The sequence below is a fragment of the Stenella coeruleoalba genome, assembly GCF_951394435.1.
Source record: "Stenella coeruleoalba genome assembly, chromosome: 15".
Classification (NCBI taxonomy): domain Eukaryota; kingdom Metazoa; phylum Chordata; class Mammalia; order Artiodactyla; family Delphinidae; genus Stenella; species Stenella coeruleoalba.
Genome location: NC_137161.1, coordinates 63,631,150 through 63,655,425, shown reverse-complemented (window position 1 = coordinate 63,655,425; position 24,276 = coordinate 63,631,150). Strand labels below are relative to the sequence as shown.

At 50.6% G+C, this 24,276-nt stretch overlaps 1 protein-coding gene across 3 annotated transcripts in view; it reads right to left on the bottom strand.

Moving 5' to 3' along the window:
- XYLT1 (xylosyltransferase 1) overlaps nucleotides 1–1,593 on the bottom strand; it is a 492,695-nt gene extending 491,102 nt beyond the window's left edge. For 2 of the 3 annotated variants that reach the window (XM_079945329.1, XM_079945332.1), the window contains exon 1: nucleotides 1,502–1,593. The gene's annotated coding sequence lies outside the window, so the exon portion shown is untranslated. The remainder of the gene's footprint in view (nucleotides 1–1,501) is intronic. The other variant, XM_079945331.1, reaches the window with a different exon arrangement.
- Between the last annotated feature and the right edge of the window lie 22,683 nt (nucleotides 1,594–24,276).

The following is a 24,276-nucleotide window of genomic DNA, read 5'->3' as shown; positions in this document are numbered from 1 at the left end:
TTTTAGTTTTTAGTGTTAATTGTGGTAAAAAACACATAACACAAAATTGACCATCTTAACCACTTTTAAATGTGCAATTCAGTGGTGTTAAGTATATTCATGCTGTTGTGCCATGGATCTCCAGAACTTTTTCATGTTGCCAAACTGAAACTCTATACCCATTAAACAGCTTCTCATCCCCCATCTCCCACCCAGTTCCTGGCAACCACCATTCTTCTTTCTGTTTCTGAGATTCATAAAGTATTTCTTTTTTTTTTTAGAATGCTAAAAAAATTTTTTATTGAAGTATAGTTGTTGTACAGTATTATATAAGTTACAGGTATACGACATAGTGGTTCACAATTTGTAAAGGCTCTACTCCATTTATAGTTAATATAAAATATTGGGTATATTCCCCATGTTGTACAATATATCCTTGTAGCTTATTTTATTTTATTTATTTTTAAAATTTGTATTGGAATAGAGTTGATTTACAACGTTGTGTTAGTTTCAGGTGTACCGCAAAGTGAATCGGTTATACATATACTTATACCCATTCTTTTTTAGATTCTTTTCCCCTATAGGCCATTACAGAGTACTGAGTAGAGTTTCCTGTGCTCAACAGTAGGTCCTTATTAGTGAGCTATTTTATATAGTAGTGTGTATATGTCCATCCCAAGCTCCCAATTCATCTCTCGCACATAAAGTATTTCTATCAGCACAGACTTCTGCTGTACAGTGCTGCTTTAACCTGACCAGTGTTGGCAGCTAAAATGGCTTTCCTCCGAACATGTGACTGTCACTTTCCCCTGCATTAAGTGGAGAAGAGTTACATCCAGTGGGCTTCTCTTCATGATGGGAGGTAGGGAAGCATGCTTCTAGTTGCGGGTGCTCCGTCTCACTCGTGCTCAGCAACGGTTACTCAGGGCAGTGACCCATGTCTCTCTCTAGCCACCTAAGCTCCGGTTGTCACTTTACATAGAAAACTGACTCCACAGTGTGATAGCCAGCCTCTCTTCTGAATGAAGAATTGCGGAACTGTTCTGCTGTTCTCTAATTTATTACCCATAGACCATTGTTTCTCCCACATTGCTCTCTCTCTGATCTTGATTTCTTCTCCAGAGTTCTGTTGGGAAAACACAGTTTTACAATTGTCTCCTCTTTTATCTACTTGGGGTTATAGTTTCCTGAAGGCTGTTAAGGAATGGTCATTAATCTGATGCCATATATTTTATCTCTTCCACACATTTCTCAGCATTCTTGGCCTGCTGATGGCAATGTTCCCCATTTTCCAGCACCGCCATTGATTTATTCTTGCTCTTATATTTCTTCTGTCAAGATGGGCTCAATCAGCCATCTTGAACTGAAAGTAGTAGACTGATTTCTTATGTCTTTTGTGTCTACAGAATAAGTTTTATAAGTAATCATAGGATGTCAGGGCTAGAGAGGAAATCCGAGAGCCAGTCCAATCCATCATTTTACTGAGGAACAGAGTGAGACTAACATAAGGGAACTCACTCACCTGAGCCTCCACAGCACAGTGGTGGCAGAGCTGGGACAAAGAAGGAAGTCACTCACCCTCTACACTGGCCATTGTCTTCTGCTCCAAGAACCCTGAGAAATTATAGGAGAAAGTCAGTGTCTCCACCCACCTGTATCTTAGGCTCAGCACAGTATTCACCTTATTAATCACCTCTTTTCTAGGATCCTCTTAATACAAAATAATGGAGGACTTTCTAGAAGAAATTTTCAACAGAACTGAATGAATTTAAGAGGATCTTCCTCTTAACCTATAAATCCATTTACTCAGAACTGTCCTTTCCCCAAGCACAGTGAAAAAAAAATCAAGGTTATACTTCAAACCCATAAGGAGGGGCTTGGAAAATGCAAACAGGTCTTGCTTAGAAATGATCATAATATTGCCAAGGTGGGAGGGGGGAATATATGAGAAATAAGCTTCTCCCTCCCCCAAAAAAGTTCTGGGGTGGCAGCTTACGGTCCATCTTAGTGAAATGTTTCACCTCGAGCACCTGCCTAATTGCACTGATCTACAATCTGCTTCCAGTGAAGCAAAGTAATTAATTGTTTGAAAATGCTTTTTGAGATTTTGGAAAACTGACCTAAGGTTAATGGTTCATAAACCTCATTTGTGCTTCTGTTAGAGAATTTAAAATGTGAGCTGATCTGTTTCAGGACTGGAGAGGAGGAGAGGGCCTCAGAGACCTGCATGAGACCCGTAGCAATGGCTGCAGCTGCGGACTTATTCCTCTTCTAACACATTTAAGGAAGAGAGAGAGCAGTGCACATTCCCCGACATTGTCCTTTAGAGGGTTTGATTTATTGATGATGTTGTGTTATACTTGGAGAGAAATAGTCCACTTGTCTGTCCTGAAAGCTTCATCTCCTACCCTCATACATCTTAGAATGAGGTTCTGAGCCAGAGTTTCCAGTCCTAGCTGGGCTCCTCTTCCTGTGTACTTCCAGACAAAATACCTTAATCCCTGTACTTGGCCTCATAGACTGTGATTTTTCTAGGGACACCAAGAAAGCTTATCAATATCTCTTCTGCTATGAGTAATTCATTCCTGTGGCTCACACAGGCTTAGTTTGGGGATCATAAACTCGGGCGCATCCAGACACCAGACAGGTAACATAAATAAGTCAGGAAGAAGGGTAGAGACTGGGGGAACGGGCGGAGGCACATCCCTTTGAAGGAGGGCAGCTGCTTTTCAGTTCCAACTGGGAGCTGCCACGCAGAAATGTGTGCACAGGCATTGCAGGGGAATCAAAAATCCACACAATAAATGAAGTCTGACTTTTACTTGGTGCTGATAACTAAATAAAAGACAGGGACACTTCTTGGTGCAAACCACACACACCTGTGGGTGATGTGCTCTCTGGTTTGGTTCTCCCAGAAATCGCTATCAAAATGTAAAGATGAAAGGATTAAAGGAATGACCACCTCTAGCTACCAAACGGTCCGTGGGTCTGCAAAATCTAAACACATGCAGCCAGTCTGAAGATCCAGCCCTCCCATTACACCCCATCATGGTTACCAGGGTTTTCTTTGTAACGTGCACACTCCTATTTATTTGAATTCTGGATCAGGCTAGAATGGTAGTCACTTCAAGAAAGGGGGCGTCTACGAGAAGGTGAGTATTCCTAGGGTATTCCCTAGGGTACAGGTCCTAAGGGAGTCAAAAAGATTGAACTTCAGAAGTATACACACTCCTGTCAATTGTAATGTAACCACAGCAATTATAATAAATAGCTCTGATCCACAGATTGCCTACTGCATGTCAGGGTAAGTGATTTACAGACACCATCTTATTTCATTTACACAGAAAACCCAACAGGTACTACAATGATTCCCTTTCTATAGATGAGAAAGCAGACTCAGAGAGGTTGTCATGTTCCCTGGATCTCACAGGTGGTAACATTCAAATTTGTTAGAAAATGAGCTCCCAAGGTCTGTGTGTTATTCTTTGCCTCCCTTGAGGACACCAAATAGGAAGTCCAACATAATGTTGAAGAGATTTCCCCTCTCAATTTCCAATGATTCCCAGAGCAGGTTTAAAAGTATGAGAACAGATGGTTATTGGGTGGTGGTATATCAATTTCCTTAAAGCCTACAAATGTATATCTGAAATACACAAAAACAAATTCGGGTGATCAGAAAAATCAGCATGCTCTAAAAAGCAAAGAAATGACTCTGTAGCTTCCAAGATACATATTATTATGGGTACTCTGAGACCATATGGGTAATATCAATTTGTTAAGCTTGGTAGGATAAGGAAGGCAGAACCACAAAGGCTTTGAGAAAGCAATGGGTGGGCACTGAGAGCAAGGGCATGGCCAGAGGCAACAGATTGCCTGTGTTGGTTGTTGAGAATTTTTTTTTTTTTTTTTTTTTTTTGCGGTACGCGGGCCTCTCACTGCTGTGGCCTCTCCCGTTGCGGAGCACAGGCTTGGGACTCACAGGCTCAGCGGCCACGGCTCACGGGCCTAGCTGCTCCGTGGCATGTGGGATCTTCCCGGACCGGGGCACGAACCCATGTCCCCTGCATCGGCAGGCGGACTCTCAACCACTGCGCCACCAGGGAAGCCCGGTTGTTGAGATTTTTAAAAACAGCTTTACTGAGATATAATTCACGTACCATACAATTCACATATAAAGTGTATAATTCAGTGGTTTTTAGTATTTTCACAGGCATGTGCGACCATCAGCACAGTCAATTTTAGAACATTTTCATCACCTCAAAAAGCAGCCCTGTACTCTCCAGTTATCACCCTCCTACTCCCCCGTCCTCCCCCAGCCCCAAGCAACCACTAATCTACTGTCTATACGAATTTCTCTGTTCTGAACTTTCATATGAATAGAATCATATAACATGTGGTCTCTTGTGAGCTGCTTCTTTCATTTAGCATAATGTTTTCACTGTTGTTGAGATTTGAATGGCTTTTAAAATGATGTTCTCTCCCTCAGTGGGTTACTTTGGCAGATTTCTTCTTCCGATCAAGTCTTTGAGCCTTCCTCTGGCATTGTGAACCACACCGGGAGCGTTCCTGTCTGGAGTCCTTACCAGAAACAGTTGAATGTTATATGCTTTCCCTTCCCTGGGGTCTCCAGGAAAAGCTCTGGACTGGACTACTCCTGGAATTTCCAGGAGCATGAGCCAAAAGTCCTCTGCTGAGTCATTATACAGAACCAACAGCACAAGTCAAATACTAAAGTCTTTGCCCCTTTCTCTCACTCCTACCTTTGCAAGAACTTAGCATTTCCAGTTCTGGATAGATTTGGGGAAAGGGTTAGATTTATAAACAGTTACCTCAGATATTACCCAAGAGGACTCTATGGTTAGAGTGAGGTCTACATGTAGAAACTAGTGTCCTGGATCCTTCTCCAAACAATATCAAAGACATTACTGCTTGATGTACCTTCACAGTGTTTTGTCTTATTTTCTGCATTATCTTGAAGAGATAAAATACAGGAACTGAGCGATTTTTTGTTCAAAGCAATGGTGAGACTGGTTATTCTCAAACGATGTCTATTAAGGACCTACAATGAATTGGAAGCACTAGGCATTGTAAGGTGTGTAGAGATTTCAGTCAGGTTGAGGGGAGATGGAATATGTATTGTAAGTGCAAGGAACATTATATGTGAACAGAACATATTCTTTAGAATCAAACCAATCTGGTTCAAATCTTAATCTCACCACTTACCAACTGTGTGACATTGGACAAGCAAGTAAGATTCTCTAAGCCTCAGTCTCCTTATCAATAAAATAGAAATAATGTTATCTACTCCATAAGATGTTTTGAGATTAAAGTATGTAAAGATTAAACAATAACCACAACAACTACTGCTAGTACTATGACCACTCTCACTACCATTTATTGAGCACTTATACGTCAAGACACTGTTAGGCACTTAAATTGTTGCAAACTTTACTTAGGGGTTACTTTTCTAACCCCTTCAACAACCTGGCAAGGTATGCAAGATATTATAATCTTTATTTCATAGATTAAAAAAAACTGGCTCAGACAAGTTTACTGATTTGCCCCAAATCACACAGTTAGTGAGAAGTGGAATTGAGTGTCAAAACCAGATTTGTTGGTCACAAAGATGGCATTATACCCATCATTGTGGCTACTGTGGTTAACAGAACAGTGAAAGTAAGAATCAAGGACATGAAAAGAGACATTTTTCATCCAGAAGCTAGAAACCCATCTTTTAAAAGTCACGCAAACACTGTAAAATTTAAAATAGGCAATTTCACATTTTGATGACTGTGTTTAAAACTAGGCAATTTCAAGTACATGGTTTAAATACCAGTGTAAGGATGAGAGACTATGTCTAGACATCTGGTATACCAGCCCCAGTACATCCACCTGTGGTTCACCCCTCCCCACCACAAGACGAGCTGAATTTTTAGAAGGAGATGTTGTTCAATTTCACTTGAAAGGGGCTCCCAGCCCATAACCTCCCATTCCTGGGACAATCTTTTGACATCCCGGGCAGAGAAACTCTGTTTTCTGCTCAGCAACGAACTCTGGGATTTGCCCAGTTTCTTGTCCTTGGGTTCTTGCAAAGTCATTGTAATTTGAATGTTTATAAATCAAATCCCATTTCACATGCAATTGAGGAACTTGCACTTTAAAAGAATTCTGTCTTGAATCCTCAAGAACGCGGAAGGCTGCCTTTAGAACTGAATAGCTAATTCTGAAATAAGCCATTTTTTAAATTCAGAATTTGGTTCACAGCTTTCTGAAAACAACCTTTAAACTTTGAAACCAATTTGAAATTCAAGTTTGTGGCTGGGTCTTGTGGGCAATCCTTATCACCTTAGCTGATAAGCATTTAAATATATTCATTAACAAAAATAATTGTTGTCACAGTTAACTACATTAGCACCTTTTAATTGAATTAGAAATTAGATGGGGGTCATGAATATTTAACTAAGGCTCACTGCTAGCCTTCCCAAATTCCATCTTTTTTAAATAAAAAACAAACCCTCACATAGCCATAAACAGGTGGATTTGCAATGTTCATGTTCCTGGCCTTTCTCATACTTTTGCCGCAGAACTCATCCCATAGTCAAAAATAAATCAAAAAAGAATTTGTAACTTTCTTGCTGCTCTTCTGTGCTTCCAGGCACAATGCAAGGAGTTTTCTGTCCTTAGGAAACGTTAAATGAACATTTTACTCAACACAAACCAGAAGCCATCAATCTCACTGCCTGCTGAAGACGTAGAGCACAGTAGGGGCTTGTGAGGTAGAGTCCAAAGTTCCCAACCATGGCACAACTGAAATTTGGAGTCAGAGAATTCTGTGTCGTAGGCAACTGTCCTGTCATTGTAGGATGTTTAGCAGCAGACTCAGTGCACCCCCTACACACACACACACACCAGTTGTAACCATCAAAACTGTCTCCAGATAATATTTGGATATTCAGATAATATCCCCCCCGGGGGGGATTTTCCCCCAGTTGGGAACCACTGATAGAACAATATGGGTTCAATTACCAGCCCTCCCTCTTATGTTTGACCTTTCTCTGGGCCGCAGTTTTGCATATGTGAAATAGAAGCAGTCATACTTATTTCGCTGGGTTGCTAGGAGACTACACAATATCAAGTGAATAGAAGGCATAGCTGGATGAGTGTTCATTAAATTATTAGCTGAAGTAGTGGTAGTAATCATAGTAGTAGCAGCAACAGCATTAGCAGAACTTGCATCAAGACCTGAGGGATCAGGAAGCTTGCACAAGCCTCTTAGATAGCCTCATCCACCAGAGGGCAGACAGCAGAAGCAAGAAGAACTACAATTCTGCAGCCTGCAGAACGAAAACCACAATCACAGAAAGATAGACAAAATGAAAAGGCAGAGGATTATGTCCCAGATGAAGGAACAAGATAAAACCCCAGAAAAACAACTAAATGAAGTGGAGATAGGCAACCTTTCAGAAAAACAATTCAGAATAATGATAGTGAAGATGATCCAGGATCTCAGAAAAAGAATGGAGGCAAAGATTAAGAAGATGCGGGCTTCCCTGGTGGCGCAGTGGTTGAGAGTCCGCCTGCCGATGCAGGGGACACGGGTTTGTGCCCCGGTCTGGGAGGATCCCACATGCCGCGGAGCAGCTAGGCCCGTGAGCCATGGCCACTGAGCCTGCATGTCCAGAGCCTGTGCTCCGCAATGGGAGAGGCCACAACAGTGAGAGGCCCGCGTACCGCAAAAAAAAAAAAAAAAAAAAAAAAAAGATTAAGAAGATGCAAGAAATGTTTAACAAAGACCTAGAAGAACTAAAGAGCAAACAAACAGAAATGGACAATACAATAACTGAAAGGAAAAATACACTAGAAGGAATCAATAGCAGAATAAATGAGGCAGAAGAATGGATAAGTGACCTGGAAGACAGAACGGTAGAAATCACTGCTGTGGAATAGAATAAAGAAGAAAGAATGAAAAGAAATGAAGACAGCCTAAGAGACCTCTGGGACAACATTAAACACACCAACATTCACATTATAGGGGTCCCAGAAGGAGGAGAGAGAAAGGGCCTGAGAAAATATTTGAAGAGATAATAGCTGAAAACTTCCCTAACATGGGAAAGGAAACAGTCAACCAAGTCCAGGAAGTGCAGAGAGTTCAGGCAGGATAAACCCAAGGAGGAACATGCCAAGACACATAATAATCAAATTGACAAAAATTAAAGACAAAGAAAAAATATTAAAAGCAACAAGGGAAAAATGACAAATAACATACAAAGGAACTCCCATAAGGTTATCAGCTGATTTCTCAGCAGAAACTCTGCAGGCCAGAAGGGAGTGGCACGATATATTTAAAGTGATGCTACTCTACCCAGCAAGGTTCTCTTTCAGATTTGATGGAGAAATCAAAAGCTTTATAGACAAGCGAAAGCTAAGAGAATTCAGCACCACCAGATCAGCTTTGCAACAAATGCTAAAGGAACTCCTCTAGGCGGGAAAGAGACTAGTAACTTAAAAAAAAAAAAAAGGCCTGAGAGATGGGGAAGTAAGGACCAGCTACTCCCTTTCTACTTATTCTCTACCCATGGAATTGACATATTATTGGGTCGGGCCAGAGTTGCCCTCCTTGTCTGAAAGAAGACCCCAGGTGGTACCTCTGAAGGCAGCAGTGGTCCCTCTTCTTTAAATCCCTAAGCTACTCAGACCCATCCTACATACCACTCGTCCAGTGGGTGGTCAAAGCAAGCCCCAGATCTTTCCACAATAGACATTTGAGCACAGCACGGTGAAGTTTGAAAAAAATAGGGTTTGAAGTCAGGCAGACCTGAATTCCAAACTTGACTTCTGATTCCAGGAGGTCTCAGGCAAGGTTCTTAATCTCTGTGACCCTCAGATTCCTTAGCTTTAAAAGAGAGTCATGAGAATTATCCCATAGACTGGTTTTGAGAGTTAAATGTAATGGTGCCTGCAGAAAGCCCTTAGTGACGTATCTGGCACACAGTAGGTACTCAATAATCATCAGTGATTATAATTTTTATGATGAAGAATATTATGCTATTCTACAGCAGGGTTTCTCAGCCTTGGCATAATTGACATTTGGGGCTGGATAATTTTTTGTTGCGGAGGCCTGCCCTGTGCTTTGTAAAATGTTAGTGGCATCTCTGGCTCATTAGATGCTAGTAGCACCCGTCACAGTTTTAACAACCAAAACTGTCTCCAGGCATTGCCAAGTGTCCCCTGGGGAAAAAGTTGCCCCCAGTTGAGCACTACTGTTCTACAGGAAATAGATCCCCTCACCCCAGTGTGCTTGGTCACTCCGCCCTGAGTTAACAGCACCTCTTCTGGGGAGATGCCCAGCTTTCTTCCCGTCGAATTAGCCACTGCCTTCATTGTCTCATAACTGTTTGCTCATCTGTCTGGTCTGCTAGGCTGGGAGCCCCTTAAGGGCTGACTTCATTTGTATCTGTATCTGTAGTTGGCACAGAGTGGAGGGTAGCAGAGCAGGATAGGGAAGAAAGTAAACTACTACTTACTGAGCACCTACTATATACCAAGCACAAATCTAAACTGCTTGCATGTATGATTTCCTTCCCCCTTCTAATAGGTTTGTACAGTATGTTTCATTGTGTCCATTTTGCTGATGAAGAAACTGAGGCATAGAAACAAGGAACTCATTTAAAGATACACAGCAAGTATGTGAATGTACTTGGGGTTTGAATCTGGTCTGAATGGCCCTGAAATTTCTCCCCTTCTTCACCAAGCTTCTCTCAAGAGCAGGAAACTAGGTGCCTTCTTCCCAAGCTGTGCTGTACCCTAGTGCCTCCCCCTAACCCTCAAGCTGGAAAGAAAGGCATTCTTTCTACTCTCAGAGGAGTCCCTTGCCCACAGATGAGATCACAAAATTGGGGTGGTGTGCCAAAGGTCAGGAAGTGAGTAGAAGTGGCTGACCCGCTTGAAGAAACAATCCATTCTGGACCTAAAGATGAGGCACCGAACATTTTTCACTCTTACTGAAAAGGTCAGATTGGAGACAGCAGGACCCAGAGTGAGACCTTTTGGCAATTTCAGAAAGTTCAGCCTGCAGCTTGGGGGCAAAGCCGAGGCTAACGCCCACGTCGCCCTAGCCTCTCACTCCACCTCCAGCTCGAGACACCAGCTGGCACCAGGCTTACCTCATCAACACCAGCCTGCTTGGGGCACAGGTCCTCGGCTCAGGAAGGAGGCACCCCTTTGCCCCAGACTTCACCACCCCCAGGGCAGCTGCTTCTCTGGGTCGGAGAGCCTCATTATCTCAGACATTCCGAGCAACACTGCAAATATGCTAAGGAGGGCATACAAAGTGGGCAGCAGGCTCCAAGAGGTTAACATCTTCCTTTTCAGCTGCTTCCTGCAGTTGCTATGGTATCTCCTACAGGAGGATTTGCTAGTTCCACATGAAGGGCCTGAGATTAATAAACTCCTTTGAACTCAGAGGAAACAAACCATGTTGGGCTGCAAATACTGCAGCCTGTTTATTCCTCACGTGGACAAGAGGCCTGGGTGTGCAGGTGTATGTGTGCAGGGCGTTTGGAGCTGCAATCACACATGCCATTGTGTGTGTGCTTTTGTTTTGTCTGTGCACAGGTATGAGAGAGGATCAGGAAAGGACCAGACTGTCTGCATATCCATAAAGGCAAAGATATATCTAAAAACCATTCAGCAAGATACTGAGGTCAAGGGCTGTGTCCATTCATCTCTGCAATCCCACTGGCACTTAGTCCAGTCCTTCGTTGATGTTCAGTGACTGCTTATTGAACACTTTCATCTGTTCATTTAACACATACTTTTGAGTGTCTGCTGTGAGCCAGGCACTGTGTTATGTGCAAAGGTTATCACCGCACAGGTAAACAGGGTGGAGAGTCCCTTTCTCTGGGGAGCTACTGTCATAGAGGAGATGAGTGGACTGATGGGTGAAGAAGATCCCAACTGGAAGATCATTTAACTACCTTTTCCTTTGGTTGATGTGTGTGTGTGTGTGTGTGTGTGTGTGTGTGTGTGTGTGTATGTGCACATGTTTATTAATAGTCAAAAGAATCCTTTGAAAAACCAGTGTCAGAGAGGGGAAGGGTCCCAGGATAGAAGATAAGGAACGTGGGCTCTGGAGTCAGAAACTGGGCATTTGAGTCCTGCCTCTGTTGCTTACTAGCTTCGTGTCCATAGTCAACCAGAGCATCAGTTTCCCCAGACTATTCATTCTTTGAATAATATATTTGCACACCTACCAGGTGTACGTCCTAGGCTCTGGGGACAAAGCATGGAGCAGAGCAGACAGAAATCCCTGCCTTTGTGGAATAATTGTAATACAGCACAGTGAGTGTCACCAAAGAGGCAGGTACACATACAACAGGAGTGATGGCAAGAAGCTCCAAGGTGACCCAGGGAACTAGGGAAGGCATGAGTCCAGGACATGAAGAAAGAGGGTCCCAGGCAGAAAAAAATAATGTGCACAGAGTACTCAAGGAGAGAGTGATTGTGGCATGTGCAAAGAGGTGGAAGAAATTGAATATGGCGGTAGCATTGCGTGTGAAGGAGAGAAAAGGCTGTATGTGTGAGTGTGCATGTGTGTTCTTGTATGTTTATGTCTGTATGAGTGTGTCTATGTGTGTCCAGGCATATGAGTGTGGGTGTGTCTGAATGAATGTGTATGTGTGTGTGCATGTGTGTCCATGTTTTTGTATGTGTATGAGTCTGTATTTGTGAGTCTATATGTGTACAGGGGTATGAGTATGAATGTGTGCATCTGAACGTGTGTGTGCATGTGTGTGCATGTGTGTCCAGGCATATGAGCATGGGTGAGTATGCAATTCTCACAAAGAAGCTTGCAGATACCATGGCTAGAAAGCTGCAGAGAGTGGAATAAGACTCCCCATGGGAACTCTGTAACCACACAGCAAAATCAATAACCTAACTGAATTGCATTTATAGATAATGTGTGATGTAAGAAAGGTTTTAATTAAAGTGTGGTCTCTAAAAAGGTGCCTCTAAGACTCACAGACCTTGGTGCTCTGCTCAGGCAGAATCAGGGCAGGTGGGGGGCAAACTGGGGCCACTTGACAAAGCAGTCCCCCCATTTCCTGTCCGCCCCTGCTTGGGGCCCCTCTCACCAGCCTTTTTGGAAATTCACAAAAGAAGAAGATATATAGGAAAGGCTATTAATCAATAAATGAATGTTCCTTAAAACCATTCAAGCATACTCGTAGTCAAAGACACACACATGAAAACAAAATACTAACCTGTACTAATACCCTAACCTGTACCCTAAACCATCCCTGTCACCTAACCCTAAATCTAAACCTAACCCTAACCCTTAACCAAAGCCTTACCTTAACCGGTCCCCTAAACCTAACCCGTAGGCTAACACTAACCCATGCCCTCACACGTACGCTCACCTGAAACTGTTCTCGTACCCTAACCTGTAACCTAAACCGTCCCCTTCCCCTAAACCTAACCCTAACCCTAACCCTAACGCTTACCCGAAGCCTTACCCTAACCAGTCCCCTAAACCTAACCCGTACGCTAACACTAACCCGTGCCCTCACACATACGCTCACCCTAAACAGTTGTCGTACCCTCACCTGGACCCTAAACCGTCCCCGTCCCCTAACCCTAACCCTAGCCCGAACCCTAACCCTAACACTTACCCGAAGCCTTACCCTCACCCGTCCCCTAATCCTAACCCGTACGCTATCACTAACCCGAGCCCTCATACGTACACTCACCCTAAACCGTGGTCGTACCCCCACCTGGACCCTAAACCGTCCCCGTCCTCTAACCCTAACCCTAGCCCGAACCCTAAACCTAACCCTTACCCGAAGCCTTACCCTCACCCGTCCCCTAATCCTAACCAGTACGCTAACACTAACCCGTGCCCTCACACGTACGCTTACCCTAAACCGTTGTCGTACCCTAACCTGGACCCTAAACCATCCCCGTCCCCTAGCCCGAAGCCTAACCCTCAACCTTCCCCGAAGTCTTACCGTTACACGTCCCCTATCCTAACCCGTACGCTAACACTAACCCGTGCCCTCACACCTACGCTTCCCCTAAAGCGTTGTTGTACCCTCACCTGGACCCTAAACCGTCCCCGTTCCCTAACCCTTACCCTAGCCCGAACCCTAACCCTAACCCTTCCCCGAAGCCTGACCCTCACCCGTCCCCTAATACTAACCCGTACGCTAACGCTAACCCACGCCCTCACACCTACGCTACCCCTAAAGCGTTGTCGTACCCTCACCTGGACCCTAAACCGTCCGCGTCCCCTAACCCTAACCCTAGACCGAACTCTAACCCTAACCCTTCCCCGAAGCCTGCCCCTCACCCGTCCCCTAATCCTAACACGTACGCTAACGCTAACCCGCGCTCTCACACGTACGCTCCCCTTAAAGCGTTGTCGTACCCTCACCTGGACCCTAAACCGTCCCCGTCCCCTAACCCTAACCCTAGCCCGAACCCTAACCCTAACCCTTCCCCGAAGCCTGACCCTCACCCGTCCCTTAATTCTAACCCGTACACTAATGCTAACCCGCGCCCTCACATGTACGCTCCCCCTTAAGCGTTGGCGTACCCTCACATGGACCCTAAACGTTCCCTGTCCCCTAACCCTAATCCTAGACAGAACCCTAAGCCTAACCCTTCCCCGAAGCCTGACACCCACCCATCCCCTAATCCTAACCCGTACGCTAACACTAACTCGCGCCCTCACACGTACACTCCCCCTAAAGCCTTGGCATACCCTCACCTGGACCCTAAACCGTCCCCGTCCCCTAACCTTAACCCTAGCCCGAACCCTAACCCTAACCCTTCCCCGAATCCTGACCCTCACCCGTCCCCTAATCCTAACCCGTACGCTAACGCTAATCCGCGCCCTCACACGTACGCTCCCCTTAAAGTGTTGTCGTACCCTCACCTGGACCCTAAACCGTCCCCGTCCCCTAACCCTAACCCTAGCCCGAACCCTAAGCCTAACACTTCCCCGAAGCGTGACCCTCACCCGTCCCCTAATCCTAACACGTACGCTAACGCTAACGCGCGCCCTCACACGTACGCTCCCCCTAAAGCGTTGGCGTACCCTCATCTGGACCCTAAACCGTCCCCGTCCCCTAACCCTAACCCTAGCCCGAACCCTAACCCTAACCCTTCCCCGAAGCCTGACCCTCACCCGTCCCCTAATCCTATCCCGTACGCTAACACTAACCCGCGTCCTCACACGTACACTCCCCCTAAAGCGTTGTCGTACCCTCACCTGGACCCTAAACCGTGCCCGACCCTAACCCTAACCCTAGCCCGAACCCTAACCCTAACCCTTCCCCGAAGCCTAACCCTCACCCGTCCCCTAATCCTAACCCGTACGCTAACGTTAACCCGCGCCCTCACACGTACGCTCCCCCTAAAGCGTTGTTGTACCCTCACCTGGACCCTAAACCGTCCCCGTCCCCTAACCCTAACCCTAGCCCGAACCCTAACACTAACCCTTTCCCGAAGCCTGAGATTCACCCGTCCCCTAATCCTAACCTGTACGCTAATGCTAAGCCGCGCCCTCACACGTACGCTCCCCCTAAAGCATTGTCGTACCCTCACCTGGGCCCTTAACCGTCCCCATCCCCTAACCCTAACCCTTCCCCGAAGCCTGACCCTCACCCGTCCCCTAATCCTAACCGGTACACTAACGCTAACCCGCGCCCTCACACGTACGCTCCCCCTTAAGTGTTGGCGTACCCTCATCTGGACCCTAAACCGTTCCCGTCCCCTAACATTAACCCTAGCCCGAACCCTAACCCTTCCCCGAAGCCTGACCCTCACCCGTCCCCTAATCCTAACCCGTACCCTAATGCTAACCCGCGCCCTCACACGTACAGTCCCCCTAAAGCGTTGGCATACCCTCACCTGGACCCTAAACCGTCCCCGTCCCCTAACCCAACCCTAGCCCGAACCCTAAACCTAACACTTCCCCGAAGCCTTACCCTCACCCGTCCCCTAATCCTAACCCGTACGCTAACGCTAACCCGCGCCCTCACACGTACGCTCCCCCTAAAGCGTTGGCGTACCCTCACCTGGACCCTAAACCGTCCCCGTCCCCTAACCGTAACCCTAGCCCGAACCCTAACCCTAACCCTTCTCCGAAGCCTGACCCTCACACATCCCCTAATCCTAACCCGTACGCTAACGCTAACTCGCGCCCTCACACGTACGCTCCCACTAAAGCGTTGTCGTATCCTCACCTGGACCATAAACCGTCCCCGTCCCCTAACCCTAACCCTAGCCCGAACCCTAACCCTAACCCTTCCCCAAAGCCTGACCCTCACCCGTCCCCCAATCCTAACCCATACGCTAACGCTAACCCGCGCCCTCACACCTACGCTCCCCCTAAAGCGTTGGCGTACCCTCACCTGGACCCTAAACCGTCCCCTTCCCCTAACGCTAACCCTAGCCCGAACCCTAACCCTAACCCTTCCCTGAAGCCTGACCCTCACACGTCCCCTAATCCTAACCCGTTCGCAAACGCTAACCCGCGCCCTCACACGTACGCTCCCCCTAAAGCGTTGGCGTACCCTCATCTGGACCCTAAACCGTCCCCTTCCCCTAACCCTAACCCTAGCCCGAACCCTAACCCTAACCCTTCCCCGAAGCCTGACCCTCACCCGTCCCATAATCCTAACCCGTACGCTAACGCTAACCCGCGCCCTCACACCTACGCTCCCCCTGAAGCGTTGTCGTACCCTCAACTGGACCCTAAACCGTCCCCGTCCCCTAACCCTAACCCTAGCCCGAACCCTAACCCTAACCCTTCCCCGAAGCCTGACCCTCACCCGTCCCCTAATCCTAACCCGTACGCTAACGCTAACCCGCGCCCTCACACGTACGTTCCCCCTAAAGCGTTGTCGTACCCTCACCTGGACCCTAAACCGTCCCCGTCCCCTAACCCTAACCCTAGCCTGAACCCTAACCCTAACCCTTCCCCGAAGCCTGACGCTCACCCGTCCCCTAATCCTAACACGTACGCTAACGCTAACCCGCGCCCTCACACGTACGCTCCCCCTAAAGCGTTGGCGTACCCTCACCTGGACCCTAAACCGTCCCCGTCCCCTAACCCTAACCCTAGCCCGAACCCTAACTCTTACCCTTCCCCGAAGCCTGCCCCTCACCCGTCCCCTAATCCTAACCCGTACGCTAACGCTAACACGCGCCCTCACACGTACGCTCCCCCTAAAGCGTTGTCGTACCCTCACCTGGACCCTAAACAGTCCCCGTCCCCTAACCCTAACCCTAGCCCGAACCCTAACCCTAACCCTTCCCCGAAGCCTGACCCTCACCCGTCTCCTAATCCTAACACGTACGCTAACGCTAACCCGCGCCCTCACACGTACGCTCCCCCTAAAGCGTTATCGTACCCTCACCTGGACCCTAAACCGTCCCCGTCCCCTAACCCTAACCCTAGCCCGAACCCTAACCCTAAACCATCCCCGAAGCCTGACCCTCACCCGTCCCCTAATGCTAACCCGTACGCTAACGCTAACCCACGCCCTCACACCTACGCTCCCCCTAAAGCGTTGTCGTATCCTCACCTGGACCCTAAACCGTCCCCGTCCCTTAACCCTAACCCTAGCCCGAACCCTAACCGTAACCCTTCCCCGAAGCCTGACCCTCACACGTCCCCTAATCCTAACTTGTACGCTAACGCTAACCCGCGCCCTCACACGTACGCTCCCACTAAAGCGTTGGGGTACCCTCATCTGGACCCTAAACCATCCCCTAACCCTAACCCTAGCCCGAACCCTAACCCTAACCCTTCCCCGAAGCCTGACCCTCCCCCATGCCCTAATCCTAACCCGTACGCTAACACTAACCCGCGCCCTCACACGCACGCTCCCCCTAAAGCGTTGCCGTACCCTCACCTGGATCCAAAACCGTCCCCGTCCCCTAACCCTAACCCTAGCCCGAACCCTAACCATAACCCTTCCCCGAAGCCTGACCCTCACCCGTCCCCTAACGCTAACCCGCGCCCACACGTACGCTCCCCCTAAAGCGTTGCTCTACCCTCACCTGTACCCTAAACCGTCCCCGTCCCCTAACCCTAACCCTAGCCCGAACCCTAACCCTAACCCTTCCCCGAAGCCTGACACTCACCCGTCCCCTAACCCTAACCCGTACGGTAACGCTAACCAGCACCCTCACATGTACGCTCCCCCTAAAATGTTGTCGTACCCTCACCTGGACCCTAAACCGTCTCCGTCCCCTAACCCTAACCCTAGCCCGAACCCTAACCCTAACCCTTCCCCGAAGCCTGACGCTCAACCGTCCCCTAATCCTAACACGTACGCTAACGCTAACCCACGCCCTCACACGTACGCTCCCCCTAAAGCGTTGGTGTACCCTCACCTGGCCCCTAAACCGTCCCCGTCCCCTAACCATAACCCTAGCCCGAACCCTAACCCTAACACTTCCCCGAAGCCTGACCCTCACCCGTCCCCTAATCCTAACCCGTACGCTAACGGTAACCCGCGGCCTCACACCTACGCTCCCCCTAAAGCGTTGTCGTACGCTCACCTGGACCCTAAACCGTCACCTTCCCCTAACCCTAACCCTAGCCCGAAACCTAACCCTAACCCTTCCCCGAAGCCTGACCCTCACACGTCCCCTAATCCTATCCCGTACTCAAACGCTAACCCGCGCCCTCACACGTACGCTCCCCCTAAAGCGTTGTTCTACCCTCACCTGTACCCTAAACCGTCCCCGTCCCCTAACCCTAACCCTAGCCCGAACCCTAACCCTAACCCTTCCCCGAAGCCTGACACTAACCCGTCCCCTAACCCTAACCCGTACGGTAACGCTAACCAGCACCCTCACATGTACGCTCCCCCTAAAATGTTGTCGTACCCTCACCTGGACCCTAAACCGTCCCCGTCCCCTAACCCTAACCCTAGCCTGAACCCTAACCCTAACCCTTCCCCAAAGCCTGACCCTCACCCGTCCCCTAATCCTAACCCGTACGCTAACGCTAACCCGCGCCCTCACATGTACGCTTCCCCTAAAGCGTTGTCGTACCCTCACCTGGACCCTAAACCGTCCCCATCCCCTAACCCTAACCTTAGCCTGAACTCTAACCCTAAACCTTCCCCGAAGCCTGACCCTCACCCGTCCCCTAATCATAACCCGTACGCTAACGCTAACCCGCACCCTCACATGTACGCTCCCCCTAAAGCGTTGGCGTACCCTCACCTGGACCCTAAACCGTGCCCGTCCCCTAACCCTAACCCTAGCCCGAACTCTAACCCTAACTCTTCCCCGAAGCCTGACCCTCACCCGTCCCCTCATCCTAACCCGTACGCTAACGCTAACCCGCGCCCTCACACGTACGCTCCCCCTAAAGCGTTGGCGTACACTCACCTAGACCCTAAACCGTCCCCGTCCCCTAACCCTAACCCTAGCCCGAACCCTAACCCTAACCCTTCCCCGAAGCCTAACCCTCACCCGTCCCCTAATCCTAACCCGTACGCTAACGCTAACCCGCGCCCTCACAAGTACGCTCCCCCTAAAGCGTTGTCGTACCCTCACCTGGACCCTAAACCGTCCCCATCCCCTAACCCTAACCCTAGCACGAACCCTAACCCTAACCCTTCCCCAAAGCCTGACCCTCACCCGTCCCGTAATCCTAACCGGTACGCTAACGCTAACCCGCGCCCTCACACGTACGCTCCCCCTTAAGTGTTGGCGTACCCTCATCTGGACCCTAAACCGTTCCCGTCCCCTAACATTAACCCTAGCCCGAACCTTAACCCTTCCCCGAAGCCTGACCCTCACCCGTCCACTAATCCTAACCCGTAGCCTAATGCTAACCCGCGCCCTCACACGTACAGTCCCCCTAAAGCGTTGGCATACCCTCACCTGGACCCTAAACCGTCCCCGTCCCCTAACCCAACCCTAGCCCGAACCCTAAACCTAACACTTCCCCGAAGCCTGACCATCACCCGTTCCCTAATCCCAACCCGTACGCTAACGCTAACCCGCGCCCTCACACGTACGCTCCCCCTAAAGCGTTGTCGTACCCTCACCTGGACCCTAAACCGTCCCCGTCCCCTAAACCTAACCCTAGCCCGAACCCTAACCCTAAACCTTCCCCGAAGCCTGACCCTCACCCGTCCCCTAATCCTAACCCGTACGCTAACGCTAACCCGCGCCCTCACACCTACGCTCCCCCTAAAGCGTTGTCGTACCCTCACCTGGACCCTAAACCGTCCCCGTCCCCTAACCCTAACCCTAGCCCGAACCCTAACCCTAACCGTTCTCCGAAGCCTGACCCTCACACATCCCCTAATCCTAACCCGTACGCTAACGTTAACCCGCTCCCTCACACGTACGCTCCCACTAAAGCGTTGTCGTATCCTCACCTGGACCCTAAACCGTCCCCGTCCCCTAACCCTAACCCTAACCCGAACCCTAACCCTAACAATTCCCCAAAGCCTGAGCCTCACCCGTCCCCTAATCCTAACCCGTAGGCTAACGCTAACCCGCGCCCTCACACGTTCTCTCCCCGTAAAGCGTTGTCGTACCCTCACCTGGACCCTAAACCGTCCCCGTCCTCTAACCCTAAGCCTAGGCCGAACCCTAACCCTAACCCTTCCCCGTAGCCTGACCCTCACCCGTCCCCTAATCCTAACCCGTACGCTAACGCTAACCCACCCCCTCACACGTATGCTCCCCCTAAAGCGTTGTCGTACCCTCACCTGGACCCTAAACCGTCCCCGTCCCCTAACCCTAACCCTAGCCCGAACCCTAACCCTAAGCCTTCCCCGAAGCCTGACACTCACCCGTTCCCTAATCCCAACCCGTACGCTATCGCTAACCCGCGCCCTCACACGTACGCTCCCCCTAAAGCGTTGTCGTACCCTCACCTGGACCCTAAACTGTCCAGGTCCCCTAACCCTAACCCTAGCCCGAACCCTAACCCTAACACTTCCCCGAAGCCTGCCCCTCACCCGTCCCCTAATCCTAACATGTACGCTAACGCTAACCCGCGCCCTCACACGTACGCTCCTCCTAGAGCGTTGTCGTAACCTCACCTGGACCCTAAACCGTCCCCGTCCCCTAACCCTAACCCTAGCCCGAACCCTAACCCTAGCCCTTGCCCGAAGTCTGACCCTCACCCGTCCCCTAATCCTAAACCGTACGCTAACGCTAACCTGCGCCCTCACACGTATACTCCCCCTAAAGCTTTGTCATACCCTCACCTGGACCCTAAACCGTCCCCGTCCCCTAACCCTAACCCTAGCCCGAACACAAACCCTAACCCTTCCCCGAAGGCTGACCCTCACCCGTCCCCTAATCCTAACCCGTACGCTAAAGCTAACCTGCGCCCTCACACGTACGCTCCCCCTAAAGCGATGGCGTACCCTCACCTAGACCCTAAACCGTCCCAGTCCCCTAACCCTAACTCTAGCCCGAACCCTAACCCTAACCATTCCCCGAAGCCTAACCCTCACCCGTCCCCTAATCCTAACCCGTACGCTAACGCTAACCCGCGCTCTCACAAGTACGCTCCCCCTAAAGCGTTGTCGTACCCTCACCTGGACCCTAAACCGTCCCCGTCCCCTAATCCTAACCCTAGCCCGAACCCTAACCCTAACCCTTCCCCGAAGCCTAACCCTCACCCGTTCCCTAATCCTAACCCGTACGCTAACGCTAACCCGCGCCCTCACAAGTACGCTCCCCCTAAAGCGTTGTCGTACCCTCACCTGGACCCTAAACCGTCCCCGTCCCCTAACCCTAACCCTAGCGCGAACCCTAACACTAACCCTTTCGCGAAGCCTGAGATTCACCCGTCCCCTAATCCTAACCTGTACGCTAATGCTAACCTGCGCCCTCACACATACGCTCCCCCTAAAGCGTTGTCGTACCCTCACCTGGACCCTAAACCGTCCCCATCCCCTAACCCTAACCCTAGCCCGAACCCTAACCCTAACCCTTCCCCGAAGACTGACCCTCACCCGTCCCCTAATCCTAACCGGTACGCTAACGCTAACCCATGCCCTCACACGTACGCTTCCCCTTAAATGTTGGCGTACCCTCATCTGGACCCTAAACCATTCCCGTCCCCGAACATTAACCCTAGCCCGAACCCTAACCCTTCCCCGAAGCCTGACCCTCACCCGTCCACTAATCCTAACCCGTACCCTAATGCTAACCCGCGCCCTCACACGTACAGTCCCCCTAAAGCGTTGGCATACCCTCACCTGGACCCTAAACCGTCCCCGTCCCCTAACCCAACCCTAGCCCGAACCCTAAACCTAACACTTCCCCGAAGCCTGACCCTCACCCGTGCCCTAATCCCAACCCGTACGCTAACGCTAACCCGCGCCCTAACACATACGCTCCCCCTAAAGCGTTGTCATACCCTCACCTGGACCCTAAACCGTCCCCGTCCCCTAACCCTAATTCTAGCCCGAACCCTAACCCTAAACCTTCCCCGAAGCCTGACCCTCAACTGTCCCCTAATCCTAACCCGTACGCTAACGCTAACCCGCGCCCTCACACCTACGCTCCCCCTAAAGCGTTGTCGTACCCTCACCTGGACCCTAAACCGTCCCCGTCCCCTAACCCTAACCTTAGCCCGAACCCTAACCCTAACCGTTCTCCGAAGCCTGACCCTCACACATCCCCTAATCCTAACCCGTACGCTAACGTTAACCAGCGCCCTCACACGTACGCTCCCACTAAAGCGTTGTCGTATCCTCACCTGGACCCTAAACCGTCCCCGTCCCCTAACCCTAACCCTAGCCCGAACCCTAACCCTAACCCTTCCCCAAAGCCTGAGCCTCACCCGTCCCCTAATCCTAACCCGTAGGCTAACGCTAACCCGCGCCCTCACACGTTCGCTCCCCGTAAAGCGTTGTCGTACCCTCACCTGGACCCTAACCGTCCCCGTCCCCTAACCCTAAGACTAGGCCGAACCCTAACCCTAACCCTTCCCCGTAGCCTGACCCTCACCTGTCCCCTAATCCTAACCCGTACGCTAACGCTAACCCACCCCCTCACACGTATGCTCCCCCTAAAGCATTGTCGTACCCTCACCTGGACCCTAAACCGTCCCCGTCCCCTAACCCTAACCCTAGCCCGAACCCTAACCCTAAGCCTTCCCCGAAGCCTGACACTCACCCGTTCCCTAATCCCAACCCGTACGCTATCGCTAACCCGCGCCCTCACAGGTACGCTCCCCCTAAAGCGTTGTCGTACCCTCACCTGGACCCTAAACTGTCCCGGTCCCCTAACCCTAACCCTAGTCCGAACCCTAACCCTAACACTTCCCCGAAGCCTGCCCCTCACCCGTCCCCTAATCCTAACACGTACGCTAACGCTAACCCGCGCCCTCACACGTACGCTCCTCCTAGAGCGTTGTCGTACCCTCACCTGGACCCTAAACCGTCCCCGTCCCCTAACCCTAACCCTAGCCCGAACCCTAACCCTAGCCCTTGCCCGAAGCCTGACCCTCACCCGTCCCCTAATCCTAACCCGTACGCTAACGCTAACCTGCGCCCTCACACGTATACTCCCCCTAAAGCTTTGTCATACCCTCACCTGGACCCTAAACCGTCCCCGTCCCCTAACCCTAACCCTAGCCCGAACACAAACCCTAACCCTTCCCCGAAGCCTGACCTTCACCCGTCCCCTAATCCTAACCCGTACGCTAACGCTAACCTGCGCCCTCACACGTACGCTTCCCCTAAAGCGTTGGCGTACCCTCACCTAGACCCTAAACCGTCCCAGTCCCCTAACCCTAACCCTAGCCCGAACCCTAACCCTAACCATTCCCCGAAGCCTAACCCTCACCCGTCCCCTAATCCTAACCCGTACGCTAACGCTAACCCGCGCCCTCACAAAAACGCTCCCCCTAAAGCGTTGTCGTACCCTCACCTGGACCCTAAACCATCCCCGTCCCCTAATACTAACCCTAGCCCGAACCCTAACACGAATCCTTCCCCGAAGCCTGAGCCTCACCCGTCCCCTAATCCTAACCTGTACACTAACGCTAACGCGCGCCCTCACCCGTACGCTCCCCCTAAAGCGTTGTCGTACCCTCACCTGGACCCAAAACCGTCCCCATCCCCTAACGCTAACCCTAGCCCGAACCCTAACCCTAACCCTTCCCCGAAGCCTGACCCTCACCGGTCCCCTAATCCTAACCGATACGCTAACGCTAACCCGCGCCCTCACACGTACGCTCCCCCTAAAGCGTTGTTCTACCCTCACCTGTACCCTAAACCGTCCCCGTCCCCTAACCCTAACCCTAGCCCGAACCCTAACCCTAACCCTTCCCCGAAGCCTGACACTCACCCGTCCCCTAACCCTAACCCGTACGGTAACGCTAACCAGCACCCTCACATGTACGCTCCCCCTGAAGCGTTGTCGTACCCTCACCTGGACCCTAAACCGTCCCTGTCCCCTAACCCGAACCCTATCCCGAACTCTAACACTAACCCTTCCCCGAAGCCTGAACCTCACCCGTCCCCAATCCTAACCCGTACGCTAACGCTAACCCGCACCCTCACATGTACGCTCCCCCTAAAGCGTTGGCGTACCCTCACCTGGACCCTAAACAGTGCCCGTCCCCTAACCCTAACCCTAGACCGAACTCTAACCCTAACCCTTCCCCGAAGCCTGACCCTCACCCGTCCCCTAATCCTAACCCGTACGCTAACGCTAACCCGCGCCCTCACACGTACGCTCCCCCTAAAACGTTGGCGTACCCTCACCTAGACCCTAAACCGTCCCCGTCCCCTAACCCTAACCCTAGCCCGAACCCTACCCTAACCCTTCCCCGAAGCCTAACCCTCACCCGTTCCCTAATCCTAACCCGTACGCTAACGCTAACCCGCGCTCTCACAAGTACGCTCCCCCTAAAGCGTTGTCGTACCCTCACCTGGACCCTAAACCGTCACCGTCCCCTAACCCTAACCCTAGCCCGAACCCTAACACTAACCATTTCGCGAAGCCTGAGATTCACCCGTCCCCTAATCCTAACCTGTACGCTAATGCTAACCCGCGCCCTCACACATACGCTCCCCGTAAAGCGTTGTCGTACCCTCACCTGGACCCTAAACCGTCCCCATCCCCTAACCCTAACCCTAGCCCGAACCCTAACCCTAACCCTTCCCCTAAGACTGACCCTCACCCGTCCCCTAATCCTAACCGGTACGCTAACGCTAACCCGTGCCCTCACACGTACGCTCCCCCTTAAGTGTTGGCGTACCCTCATCTGGACCCTAAACCGTTCCC